At 44.1% G+C, this 11,231-nt stretch overlaps 1 pseudogene across 1 annotated transcript; it reads right to left on the bottom strand.

Moving 5' to 3' along the window:
* Nucleotides 1–7,246: 7,246 nt before the first annotated feature.
* On the bottom strand, nt 7,247–10,766 carry LOC309816304 (interferon-induced protein with tetratricopeptide repeats 2-like; annotated as a pseudogene). The gene is made up of 2 exons: nt 10,720–10,766; nt 7,247–8,449 (listed from the first exon to the last, which is right to left on the bottom strand). The product of its transcript is annotated as an interferon-induced protein with tetratricopeptide repeats 2-like (transcript).
* Between the last annotated feature and the right edge of the window lie 465 nt (nt 10,767–11,231).

The raw sequence follows: 11,231 nt of genomic DNA, 5'->3' as shown, positions 1-11,231 counted from the left end.
ACTGCCTTTATGAAAGGGAAGAGGATTTGGAAAGTGAAACTGATTTCAAATCAAGAGGAGGAAAAGGAAACTTAAGGGTTTCTGTCAGGATTCAGTAGAAGTAAATCGTTTAAAAATCATGACTGGGGACTTCCCTGGCCATCCAGTGGTTAAGACTCTGTGCTTCCACTGCAGGGGGTGTGGGTTCCATCCCTGGTGGGGGAACTAGGATCCCACAGGCCTCGGGGCGCAGCAAAAACAAAAAACAAAAACACCCGGGCTCCCAGGAATCTGACCCTAACTCTAGGGTGGGTCCCAGGAAATTGCATTTTTAATGAAGTCTGTAGGAGATTCTGATGTAGGGGTTTCTGGGAGCACATATTGTGAAAGACTGCTCCAGAAATATGTTGTGAAAAGTAACTTCGTCAAGTCAATTTACTTGTGGGAGACAATTTGCACCTTGAGACCTGGATTTAATTCTGTGTGTTATTTACTAGCTCTGGGATTATCCATGAGTCAAATCACTGAGCCTGATTTTTTTTTACCCCCATGCTAAATATAAGAAGCCAAGCCCTGGAGTAAACCCTGAGCACTTTGAATCTCTGAGGTCTAAGGCAAGCAAGCTGCCTAGCTGATAAATTTACATATTTATGCTTTAAGCTCTGAAGGAGTGATAATACCCTGAGAGAGTTTTTTTTAAATAAAATTTTCTATGATGTAAATATCCGTGAAAATATAGGGAATATAGTCCTGGCTGATTTGAAGATGAAAGAATTGTCAATTGCGTAGGAGAAAGGCTCCCTCCATTCTGAAGCTGCAGAAGGTGAGAGAGAGAGATGCTTGTGTAACAAAACGGACACCTGTTTGTTTTTTCCCACCAATGGGAGTACCATAAGATACTTCAAGTTCAGAGACTGTGTTATGTCCAGCCAGAGTAACCTGCGACTTGGAAAGTCTGTAATTCTGTTGGTTGTCTGACTTAACAATTTGTTATCCTGGTAGTGATAAAGTGACATCCCTTTATATCTTTTATAGTGTCACCCAGGTAAGAGGGGCCCCTGCTTTTGGCCTTGTGCTTTAGAGGGCCCACATACCACAGACACACAAAACGTAAATTTGTTAAGGAACACACGACGTCTCTGTTACTGAGAATCCGGTGCTTAATCCTGGCATAGTGAGACTTGAAACCTAAAACGTCCCACATACCACAGACACACAAAATGTAAATTTTTAAAGGAACACATGGCATCTCTGTTACTGAGAAACTGGTGCTTAATCCCGGCATAGCGAGATTTGAAACCTTAAACATCCAGCCCAGGGAAAATGTGTCTCTATCTCTTGCCTTCTTTGCTCAAAGAGAAAGGAAATTGTGTCATGAAAATTTCTGTGTTGTGAGGGTGCTGATTTTAGGGATAGACACTACTTTGAAGTGTAGAAATGATCGGAAGTGGTTAGATCAGAGAAAAGGCAAATTTACTGAACTGGCCAAAGCCTTCCTCTCAGCCTGAATGCAATAGGTCTTACATTATGAAGTTATCTTCCAGTACAGTTGCACCAGCTGCCCATTTCTTGCCGCTTTTCTTGTTCTAATTCCTGGCTTATGCAGCGCTCATGAATTAGCATGGTATTTGCAACAGCTGCATATGGTAGTTGAATAACATTCTATGTGTTAAGAAATTCATAGTGTGCTTAAATTGGTACACATGTACATTTAGACTTACACAGTGAGTCACATTTTCTTCTGCTTTTAAACTCTTCCTTTGTGGCAATTTGCTGATGAATGGTTCCTGAGAATGGGTATTTAAAACTAAAACAAGTGGGACCAGATTTTCATCCCCACACCCTACTCAGAAAATAGAATATAGAATTTCTCCAACATGTCTCTTGAGTGCAAAAGTAATGATGGTACTTAAAATGTTAGTAATAAGAAGGGCACAACACAGTGCCAACAAACTTAGAGGTTAAAAATAGAAGGCAATGAAAGGAAAGCTTGCTTTCTTTATATACATTTATAACAAGAGTACTCATTCTTTTTTTAAATAGCCATATTGAAATATAATCCACATACCGTACAATTCACCCATTTAAACTATACAATTCAATAGTTTCAGCATTTCACAGAGCTGTGCAACCATCACCACAGTCAATTTTAGAATATTCTCATTTCCCCCAAAAAGAAGCCCTACCCCCCTTTGCTGTCACCTCCAGTCCTCCCATCCCTCCCAGGCCTAGGCAACCACTAATGTACTTTCTGTCTCTTATAGATTTGCCTACTTTGGACATTTTGTGTAAATAGAATCATACAATATGTGACCTTTTGTGACTGGCTTCTTTCATTTAGCATAATATTTTCAAATTTCATCTATGTTGTAGCATGTATCAGTAAGTACTTTATTTTTATTGCTGAATAATACCCCACTGTATGGAGATACTTTATTTAATACATCAGTTCATCACTTGATGGATCCGCCTTCTGGCTATTGTGAATACTCCTATAAACATTCATGTACAAATTTATGTGAATGTGCGTTTCCATTTCTCGTGGGTATATACCTAGGAATAAAATGGCTGGGTCATGTGGTAATTCTGTGTTTAACCATCTGAGGAACTGCCAAACTGTTTTTCCAAAGGCACTTTACCATTTTTACAGAAAAGATTTTAGTCAGTTTCCCTCTTTGTGGCCTCCCAAGAAGGCATAGATTACCAGTAATGAGGCAACTCTGCTGTAAATCATAAGGAAATTTTGTAATTAGTCAAATCAGGTTACCTCCTTCCCCAAAAGAGACGATGGGGGAAATGGTGGAGGAAGGGAGGAAACAGGAGTACGTGGTCTCTAGTTGGAGCGCACGTTTTCCACATTGGCCTCCAGGGTTGACGCTGCACATGCTAGGGATCCTATCTGTGAGTATCTTCAGAATTCTCACACTTCCATGCTTCCAGTCGCCCTGGACACACATTGTGCAAGTCAGCTGACATGAAGTGGAAAGAAAGATGAAAGTTGTGTGGAAAAGGGGGCTGGGGGCAGAGGCTGATGAATCTTTTGCTGAGGACTCTGAGGCTGAGGAATAATTAGTATCACTTAGAACCCAGGCAGGATGAGAGAAATTCTCCTCACTCCTTCATGGAGAACGTCTTTGGCAGGGATATCAGTACTCTCCAGGTGACAATCAAATACAGAGAATGACGAGCTGTATTGTGGGCAGGTTTGTGGGCAGAGGACATTGTGGGTGCTGGAGCCATGCAAGAGGCAGATGTTATCAGGTGAGTCTGACAGACTTGTTCATCCACACTTAGGAGACACCTGTTGGGGGCTTGTTATTTATCTGGTGAGTCTGAGGGGAGGGAAATGCACCGAGAGATATGGTTAAGCGCCAGGGAATTACAAGTCATTCCATTTAATGTGGCTCCATTTGTTATTTCTGGATAGTGAGATTTCAGGAAACAAGAGCTACATACATAATTGTTTTGATTGTTTTCCAATCATTTCTCTTAGCTTTAAGTCCTCGAATAAATATTAAGTGTAATATGACATACATCTCTTCCCTACCCTTTCTACCTTTTTTCCTTTTGGGCTCCTGTTCCAGCAAGGGGTTTGGTGGCATGACGTGCAAGGACAAGATCACATACACCTGGGGTACCTTCTTTAGCACTCTGCAGGCGCCGATGGTCGTCTCTCAAGGTCAGCATGCCTGCCCATCTTACCCTCCACTCAGAACGCTCGCAGTTTTTCTCCCCAGGCACCAGATCCGATAATAAGTTACTCAGGCCAAGTGAGCTAAATCTTCCCCTGCAATGGACACTTGCCCAATTCAGTGCAATAGAATAAGTTTACCTTTGCGGCTGGTGTGAATTGTATTTTCCACCAGAGGCCTCTTGAGAAACAAGAGAGACTTCTCGGCTTCCTGTCTCTCTCTGTTCTTTACTTAACAGAAAAAATTCTCCTATGTTTGTTTAGATTGCCTGCAGGATGCGGCCTAAAACAGAATGGGAGAAACTCCACGTTTCTCGTAGTGGGCATCAGAAGAGGAGAGAGAATGTGGGTGGAAGCACAAGATGTTGACAAGATCTAGCAGAGAGAAGGGCCGCAGCCCCCCTGCTTCCCTGTGGGGGCAGGGTGTTTATGTACATGGGGTGTGTGGTGGTGGTGTCAGGGTGTAAGCTGAAGCCCTGGACTCTTTTTTTTTTTTTTTTTTTTTTCTTTTTGCGGTATGCGGGCCTCTCACTGTTGTGGCCTCCCCCGTTGCGGAGCACAGGCTCCGGATGCGCAGGCCCAGCGGCCACGGCTCACGGGCCCAGCCGCTCCGCGGCACATGGGATCCTCCCAGACCGGGGCACGAACCCGTATCCCCTGCATCGGCAGGCGGACTCTCAACCACTGCGCCACCAGGGAGGCCCCCCTGGACTCTTAAAGCTGTAGAGGAAATGGTTGTTCTATTCAGTGGTCATGAAGTTAGACCAGTCTGTGTCACATGGAGCCAATTCATGCTCAGTGTAACGTTGTATTTATCAGTAGTTGAGTCTGGAAGATTTAAGGTACAGTAAAATTTCAGAAAAACCAGAACACGCCTTTATGTTCCATCACACCTAAGTTATTTATTAATTAAATCGATGATGCTTTCAGGCATCCACACTGTGTATACCGATCTCAAGTGCACACCATGCTATTTTTAAAGCAAAAAATATTCACTATATTGTGCATTAAACCTCCAGGTCTTATTTATCTACCAGTTGGAAGTTTATACCCTTAAACTACATCTCTCCTATTCCCCCCCACACCCCAGCCCCTGATAACCACCATTTAAATTTAAATTAATTCCAACAGGCAATCATTTTGCAACCCAGAGGGTGACTGGTGGTCTCATGCTGGGTCAGCTAACTGTTTTGATTCACACCAACCTTGATGTCTGTTCCTGGCCATTCAATATTTACCTAGAAAATCCCAATTGCTCCAGGCATACCATGACTTTTGTGGTTTCCCTCAAGATTTTCAGGGTTAAATGAAGTTTTTTTTTTTTTTTTTTTTTTTTGCGGTATGCGGGCCTCTCACTGTTGTGGCCTCTCCCGTTGCGGAGCACAGGCTCCGGATGCGCAGGCCCAGCGGCCATGGCTCACGGGCCCAGCCGCTCCGCGGCATATGGGATCCTCCCAGACCGGGGCACGAACCCGTATCCCCTGCATCGGCAGGCGGACTCTCAACCACTGCGCCACCAGGGAGGCCCTAAAATGACTTTTTTTTTTTTTTTTTTTTTTTTGTGGTACGTGGGCCTCTCACTGTTGTGGCCTCTCCCGTTGCGGAGCACAGTCTCCGGACGCGCAGGCTCAACGGCCATGGCTCACGGGCCCAGCTGCTCCACGACATGTGGGATCTTCCCGGATCGGGGCACGAACCCGTGTCCCCTGCATTGGCAGGCGGACTCTCAACCACTGCGCCACCAGGGAAGCCCTAAATGAAGTTTTATATCACCTAATATACAATATTTCTAATGGGGGAAAGAAACCTCCATTATTATTTCCTAAAGACCTTTCACTAGTTCCTTAACCACCCAATAATTCCTCTGTCCAGCCGCTTTCCTATCATCTTGAACCTGGGCTCATCAAAGCATTTCTGAATAAAGCAAGTCTTCATGTTATCAAGACATTTTCCCCATAGTGGCTAAGAAAATGAAAATTTCTTCATATGTTTATAATCTACGATGACAAATCAGCATTGTTCCCTCCTTCTCTTTTGCCTATCTTTCCCCATTCCTACTGGTAAGACATTTTTCCATATAAGTTTTAAAGAAAAGTATTATTTTGGTTTCTAGCATATTGTACAGAATCTACTTTTTAATCCTTCACATGGTGTGTTATGATTACAGGGGGGGCAGAAAGGAGGTGAAATCTCCCCACATGCCTCCTGAAACTCTTGTATTGTGGTTGCCGGACCCCATTTCTTTTAGATATGTTCCTTCTAGATTTGACCTGTTCTCTGCTCTCTTTTTCTAAAAGCTCTCTTCCCCCTTCAGTTAATGGGGCAGTTGGACTCATGTTGTTTGTAGAGTTTGTAGAGACAATCCTAGATGGAGGCTTTTCTGAGGAGGAGGGGGAAAAAGGCAGAAGGGAGAGAGAGAGAGCACCCAGCCCTCTCTAGGCTTTGGTCCCCCAGCCTTTGGATGGACACAACACATTAGTGTCTATGCAGGGTGTCGGGGAGGGGAAATTTCACCTTACCCTTTGGGGTTCCTCTGGCTGATCTAATAATTAAATTGACACAAGACAAATGAACAGGAGAAAATCTAAGTTAATTTCATACATATGGAGGTCTCATAGATACAGAAGTGACCAAAGCAAGCAGCTTTTATACCTTTTAGGCAAAGAAATAATAAATTTGTGAGGAATTGCCAAGGCAAAGAAACTTGGGCTTGGGTACGGATTAGTGGAGAATGTAAGCAGACCTGGTTTACATAGCCTTCTCAGCCCTCAATTCCCTATCTCCGGCGACAAGGATGTCTCGCTACCTCCTGCTACAGTGAGGGTACCTTTCACATGGGAGATTTATTTCCTGCTTTCAGAGGAGGGTCAGAGTGTTCTTCTTGCACTGGCTGTTTTCTCAAGCAACAAATTCAAAATAATCAATATGCCACTGGCATATTTTGGGACAGCCTGCATTGAACTGTATCACAGGGCCAATCTGTACAGGTTCTAAAATGACTCCAAGGATGGAAAACATTGCTAAAAAGAACCACAGTGTTACAGGTGTGAGGTATCTGACTGCTTTATAGAAACATAGAAACAAACCCAAGACATCACCCCACAGAGGGAATGTCACAGTGCCAACTGCTCCCAAGGGGTCAATCGGGAAATAGGCCCTTTACTGAGCCCCAGGACCTGCCTGCCCCAATCTAGTCCCCCTCCCAGAACTCTCTGAGCAATTCAAGTGTTAACACTTGCCCAGCAGAGTTTCTCCTTAACCCTGATCCAGTGCTGTGGCCAGGGTCTAAGTCCATGCCTATGCCATACCAGTTGTTAAATATTTTGAATACCAACTTGGTGGAAGGGTTTCAGCTCCCTTCCAGCAGTAGCCCTATGGGTACCACATTCCGATTCCTTATTCCTCACCTAAAGATGCTAAAGGGATGAGGTTTCCAGAGTCCAAAACCCTCTCAGAGTTTTTCTCTGCTGGCTGCATTTCTCCATTCAGTTCCTGAAGAAACGCCAAGAGATGCAAAGCCTTAGGATCTACTCCGTTGTTTGAGAGGTTGATTTTGGCAAATTTTTGCAGTCTGTTTTACATTTTTTCTCTCTCCTTTGACTCCTGGTTTATTTTCACACCTGTCATAAAATGGTGGATGGCCTTGTCTTCACACTTCATTTGATACAGCTGAAAGTTGCAATATCGCAGATGGAGCACTTGTTTGGCTACAGGAGGAAGCTCTTTGCTGAATTCTTTTTGAAAGTAATACTCTGCTTCTTCATACCGACATGCTTGTGAAGAGAGACAGGCGATACAGGAGCAGATATGGAAGAAATTTCCATTGCTCTCATCAGCTCTCTTTAAATGATCTAGAGCGTGTCCTATTAGTTCCTGTAACTTCTCTCTTTTCCCACCCATTTTCTGTATTTGAAGGACTTTGGCCCTATAGTAGCACCCAATGTGGCAATGCAGGTAGGTGTTGTTTGGCATGCATTTTAGAGCCTTTCTCAGGAGTTCTATAGCTTGGTCCAGGTCACCTTTTCTTCCATACAGCTTTGCTGCCCCACGAAGCACATCTGTTGCCAATGGAGCTTTCTCCAAAGCTTCTTTGACTGACCTCTCTCCTTCACCTTCTTTATTAATCTTTTGAAGTCTCAGGGCCAAGAGGACTTTGACATACTGGTTGTCAGGATTCAGCTGAATGGCTTGCCTCAAAGGGTCAACGGGATTCTGAGACGGTGGCCAGTTATCCAGACGGTAGCTCGCGATGGCCAGTCCAGAGGAGAATTCTGGGTCTTGGGTTTCTTTTCCAGAGCCTTCTCAAAACACACCTTGGCCCTTTCATTTTGGTTTCCTCCACACCTTAACCGTGCCCACCCTTCCTCACAATGCATCTCAGGACTCTCAATTCTGTAGGGGCTGGAATACTTCTGGCATACTTGTTTCACCTAGTCTACATAAACCTGAGCTTCTGAGAATCTTCCCAGGTGGTAGTAGACCCAGGTGTAGTTTCCCCAGGTGACCAGGCTTCTGATCTCTGCCTGGTCAGCGTGCTCTCGCTGGATGAACTCTTCAGCCTGCTGTAAGCATCCCAGGGCTGCCTCGTGCTGGCCTCTGCAGTGTTTTATGTAGGCCAATATGTTGCACATTGTGGCTTGGAATTCGCTGTTCTGAAACTCAGTCAGGTTACACACTCTGTCTTCAAAATCATCCAAGGAATTTTCTCCCTCTAAGTTCCAGGTGAAATGGCATTTTAGTTGCCGTAGACTGCTGTCCAAGGAGTTCTTTGTGGTCTCACTGTGTGTGTGTGTGGGGGGGGAACAGAAAGATGAACACTCTGAGACATAGCACAGATTCACCAGACAAGAAATGGGGAGCATGACAAATAGCATTCTCCTCCTAAAGGGTGTCAACCCCAGTCAAAAAAGAATATCCTATTGGGAGACTGGGATTGACACATATACACTATTGATACTATGTATAAAATAGACAACTGATAGGAACATACTGTATAGCACAGGAAACTCTACATAATGCACTGTGGTAACCTAAATGGGAGGGAAGTCCAAAAGGGAGGGGATATCTGTATGTGTCTGGCTGATTCATTTTGTTGTGCAATAGAGGCTAACACAACATCGTAAAGCAACCATACTCCAATAAAAATTAATTTAAAAAAATTTTTTTAAGTAATATCCTTTCCGGGCTTCCCTGGTGGCACAGTGGTTGAGAGTCCGCCTGCCAATGCAGGGGACACGCGTTCGTGCCCCGGTCCGGGAGGATCCCACATACTGCGGAGCGGCTGGGTCCGTGAGCCATGGCCGCTGAGCCTGCGATTCCGGAGCCTGTGCTCCGCAAAGGGAGAGGCCACAACAGTGAGAGGCCCGCCTACCGGAAAAAAAAAAAAAAAAGTGATGACCTAAATGCTCTTTTGGGATGAGTTGAGAAAACAAGAAGTGAGGAGACAGTTCTTCTGAGAAGTTTCGCTGTAAAAGCAGGAACTTGGGTGGCTATAGCTGGAGATGGCTGAGGGGAGATTATTTTTGAAAGTGGGTGATATTAATGAATGTTTATGTGCTGATGAGAGTGCTGCAGTAGGGATGGAAAAACTGTGATACCAAAGAGCTGACAATTGCTGGAGAGAAGTCTTTAAGGAGGTGACATGGGATGTGAACTAGAACAAAATTATGATGCTGAACCGTTTTTTTTTAAAACACTAGGGATAATTCATCCAAACTATGGAAGGGAAGGCAGGCTGAAGGCATAGATTTAGGCAGGTAGAAGATTTGGTAGTGACACGTGAGGGTGGTTCTCTAAGTTTGCTTCTTGGAGAAGGTATACACCAAAATGTTAGCAATACTTTTTATCTTTATTTCTCTGTGTTTCCTTCTCCTCTACCTCTAAGTTTTTGCTTCTGAGCATACATTTCTGTAAACCAAGAAATGTAGGCATTATGACTCCATGGAGTCAGGACTCGATAGTTTCCACTTGCCCCTTCAGATCCACTCTGCATCCTTCCCCAGCAGACTGTCACCGTCAGAGAGGGAGCTCCATGGTCTCTGGCTTCCCAGTGGGTTTGGCCAAAGGGAGACACAAGAGCTCAGAGGAAGGGAGTGGTATCCTCGTCGCTTCTGGGGCTTCCACCCTGCAGAACCTTCCTCTGCTGAAGCCCACAGGTGCTGTCAGTTGGCCTTCTGTTTACACTTCTTTTTTCAGGTTCCTATAACTTCTCCTTTCTCTTGGGGCTTGGGGCCCTAGTGTGTTATTAGCCCCAGGGTGTTACATCATCTCTTCTTATCTCTGAACCCAAACCACTTCTTATTCAACTTTCTTTAATTACTCAGCTTGAGTTCAACATCAGTTTCCTGCTAGGAACCTGATTTACACAGAAAAAGAAAGGAAACCTTAAAAACCAGGACTCAGGACCTGAGAACTAATTGGCAGATGAAATTAACACATTCTTTTTGTGACCTTGTGTAAGTTGTTTAGCCTTTCTGAGCTTAGATTTCTTATATCTTTTGTGAGGATTTAATGAGATACATATAAAGTGCCTGTAACATTGCCTGGCACATGGAAAGCATCTGAAAATGTTATTTGTTAGTACTGTTATCATTATGGGCAACAACAAGCTACATTAATCAAGTGAAGCCATTCACAGGGATCATCTTACTTGATATTCACAACAGCCCCAGGAGGTAGGTGGTCAATAACCCCATTTTCAGAGGAGGAACTGAAAGAGCTAGTTTCTTACACAGTATCACACAGCAAATACATTGCCATTTCAGTCAACCAAATGTGTGTGTGTGTGTGTGTGTGTGTGTGTGTTTACAGGAAAAGAAACGTCATTGTTGAGCAATGCATTCTTGATTTCTGGGATGATGACAGAAGTCATAGCACCAGAAGCCTCTGCTAATAATAGCAGCAGCACCAAAGAAACGAAACCATTCTTCATCTCTGTGGGTTCTGAGAGAAAGAAAACTCCAAGAAAGTCGATCCTCAGGGAAGTCACCTCCCTTCCATCAGACATAGAAATGACAGTTCTTGCTGGGAGCCCCAGTCCCCATCCTTACCCATAGTCTCTTGTCACGGTCCAAGGATCAGGGGAAATTTTCTTCATCTTGCCAGATTTCAGTAGCATAAAAAGTATTGTTGTTTGAGTCAATGAATACAAGATCCAGGATGCTAAGGGAGAGACATCAGTCAAAAATGATTTTTTTTACAAATCCCTTTATTTCCTAATTAAGATACTATGAAGACATGATCTGCCCTTGTTAGCTGTCCAACACAGAGGTCTCTCTTTTTAACTTGTGGGCTGCTTTTGGGGACCGAGCAGTGCAGAGACTTGAGCATCCCCCCTTTTAAGAGGACCCACACCAAAGGCTGCCTGGAATCAGGCACTGTGCACATGTCCTATGTCCATGGATGTGGTCCTTTCCCTCAAGGTCATCTGTCTCCTTCTCTAATTATCCCCAGATGACTGACAATGACAACGTCCATATATGTCTCATTTTCATTTGGGTTTCCATTCTCTCTTCTCTAACAAAGACAATTCAAAGCAACAAGTGTGCAAATATTCTTACAG

The sequence above is a fragment of the Mesoplodon mirus genome, assembly GCF_964341445.2.
Source record: "Mesoplodon mirus genome assembly, chromosome: 2".
Taxonomy (NCBI): domain Eukaryota; kingdom Metazoa; phylum Chordata; class Mammalia; order Artiodactyla; family Ziphiidae; genus Mesoplodon; species Mesoplodon mirus.
This window is presented reverse-complemented; position numbering and strand designations above follow the sequence as displayed.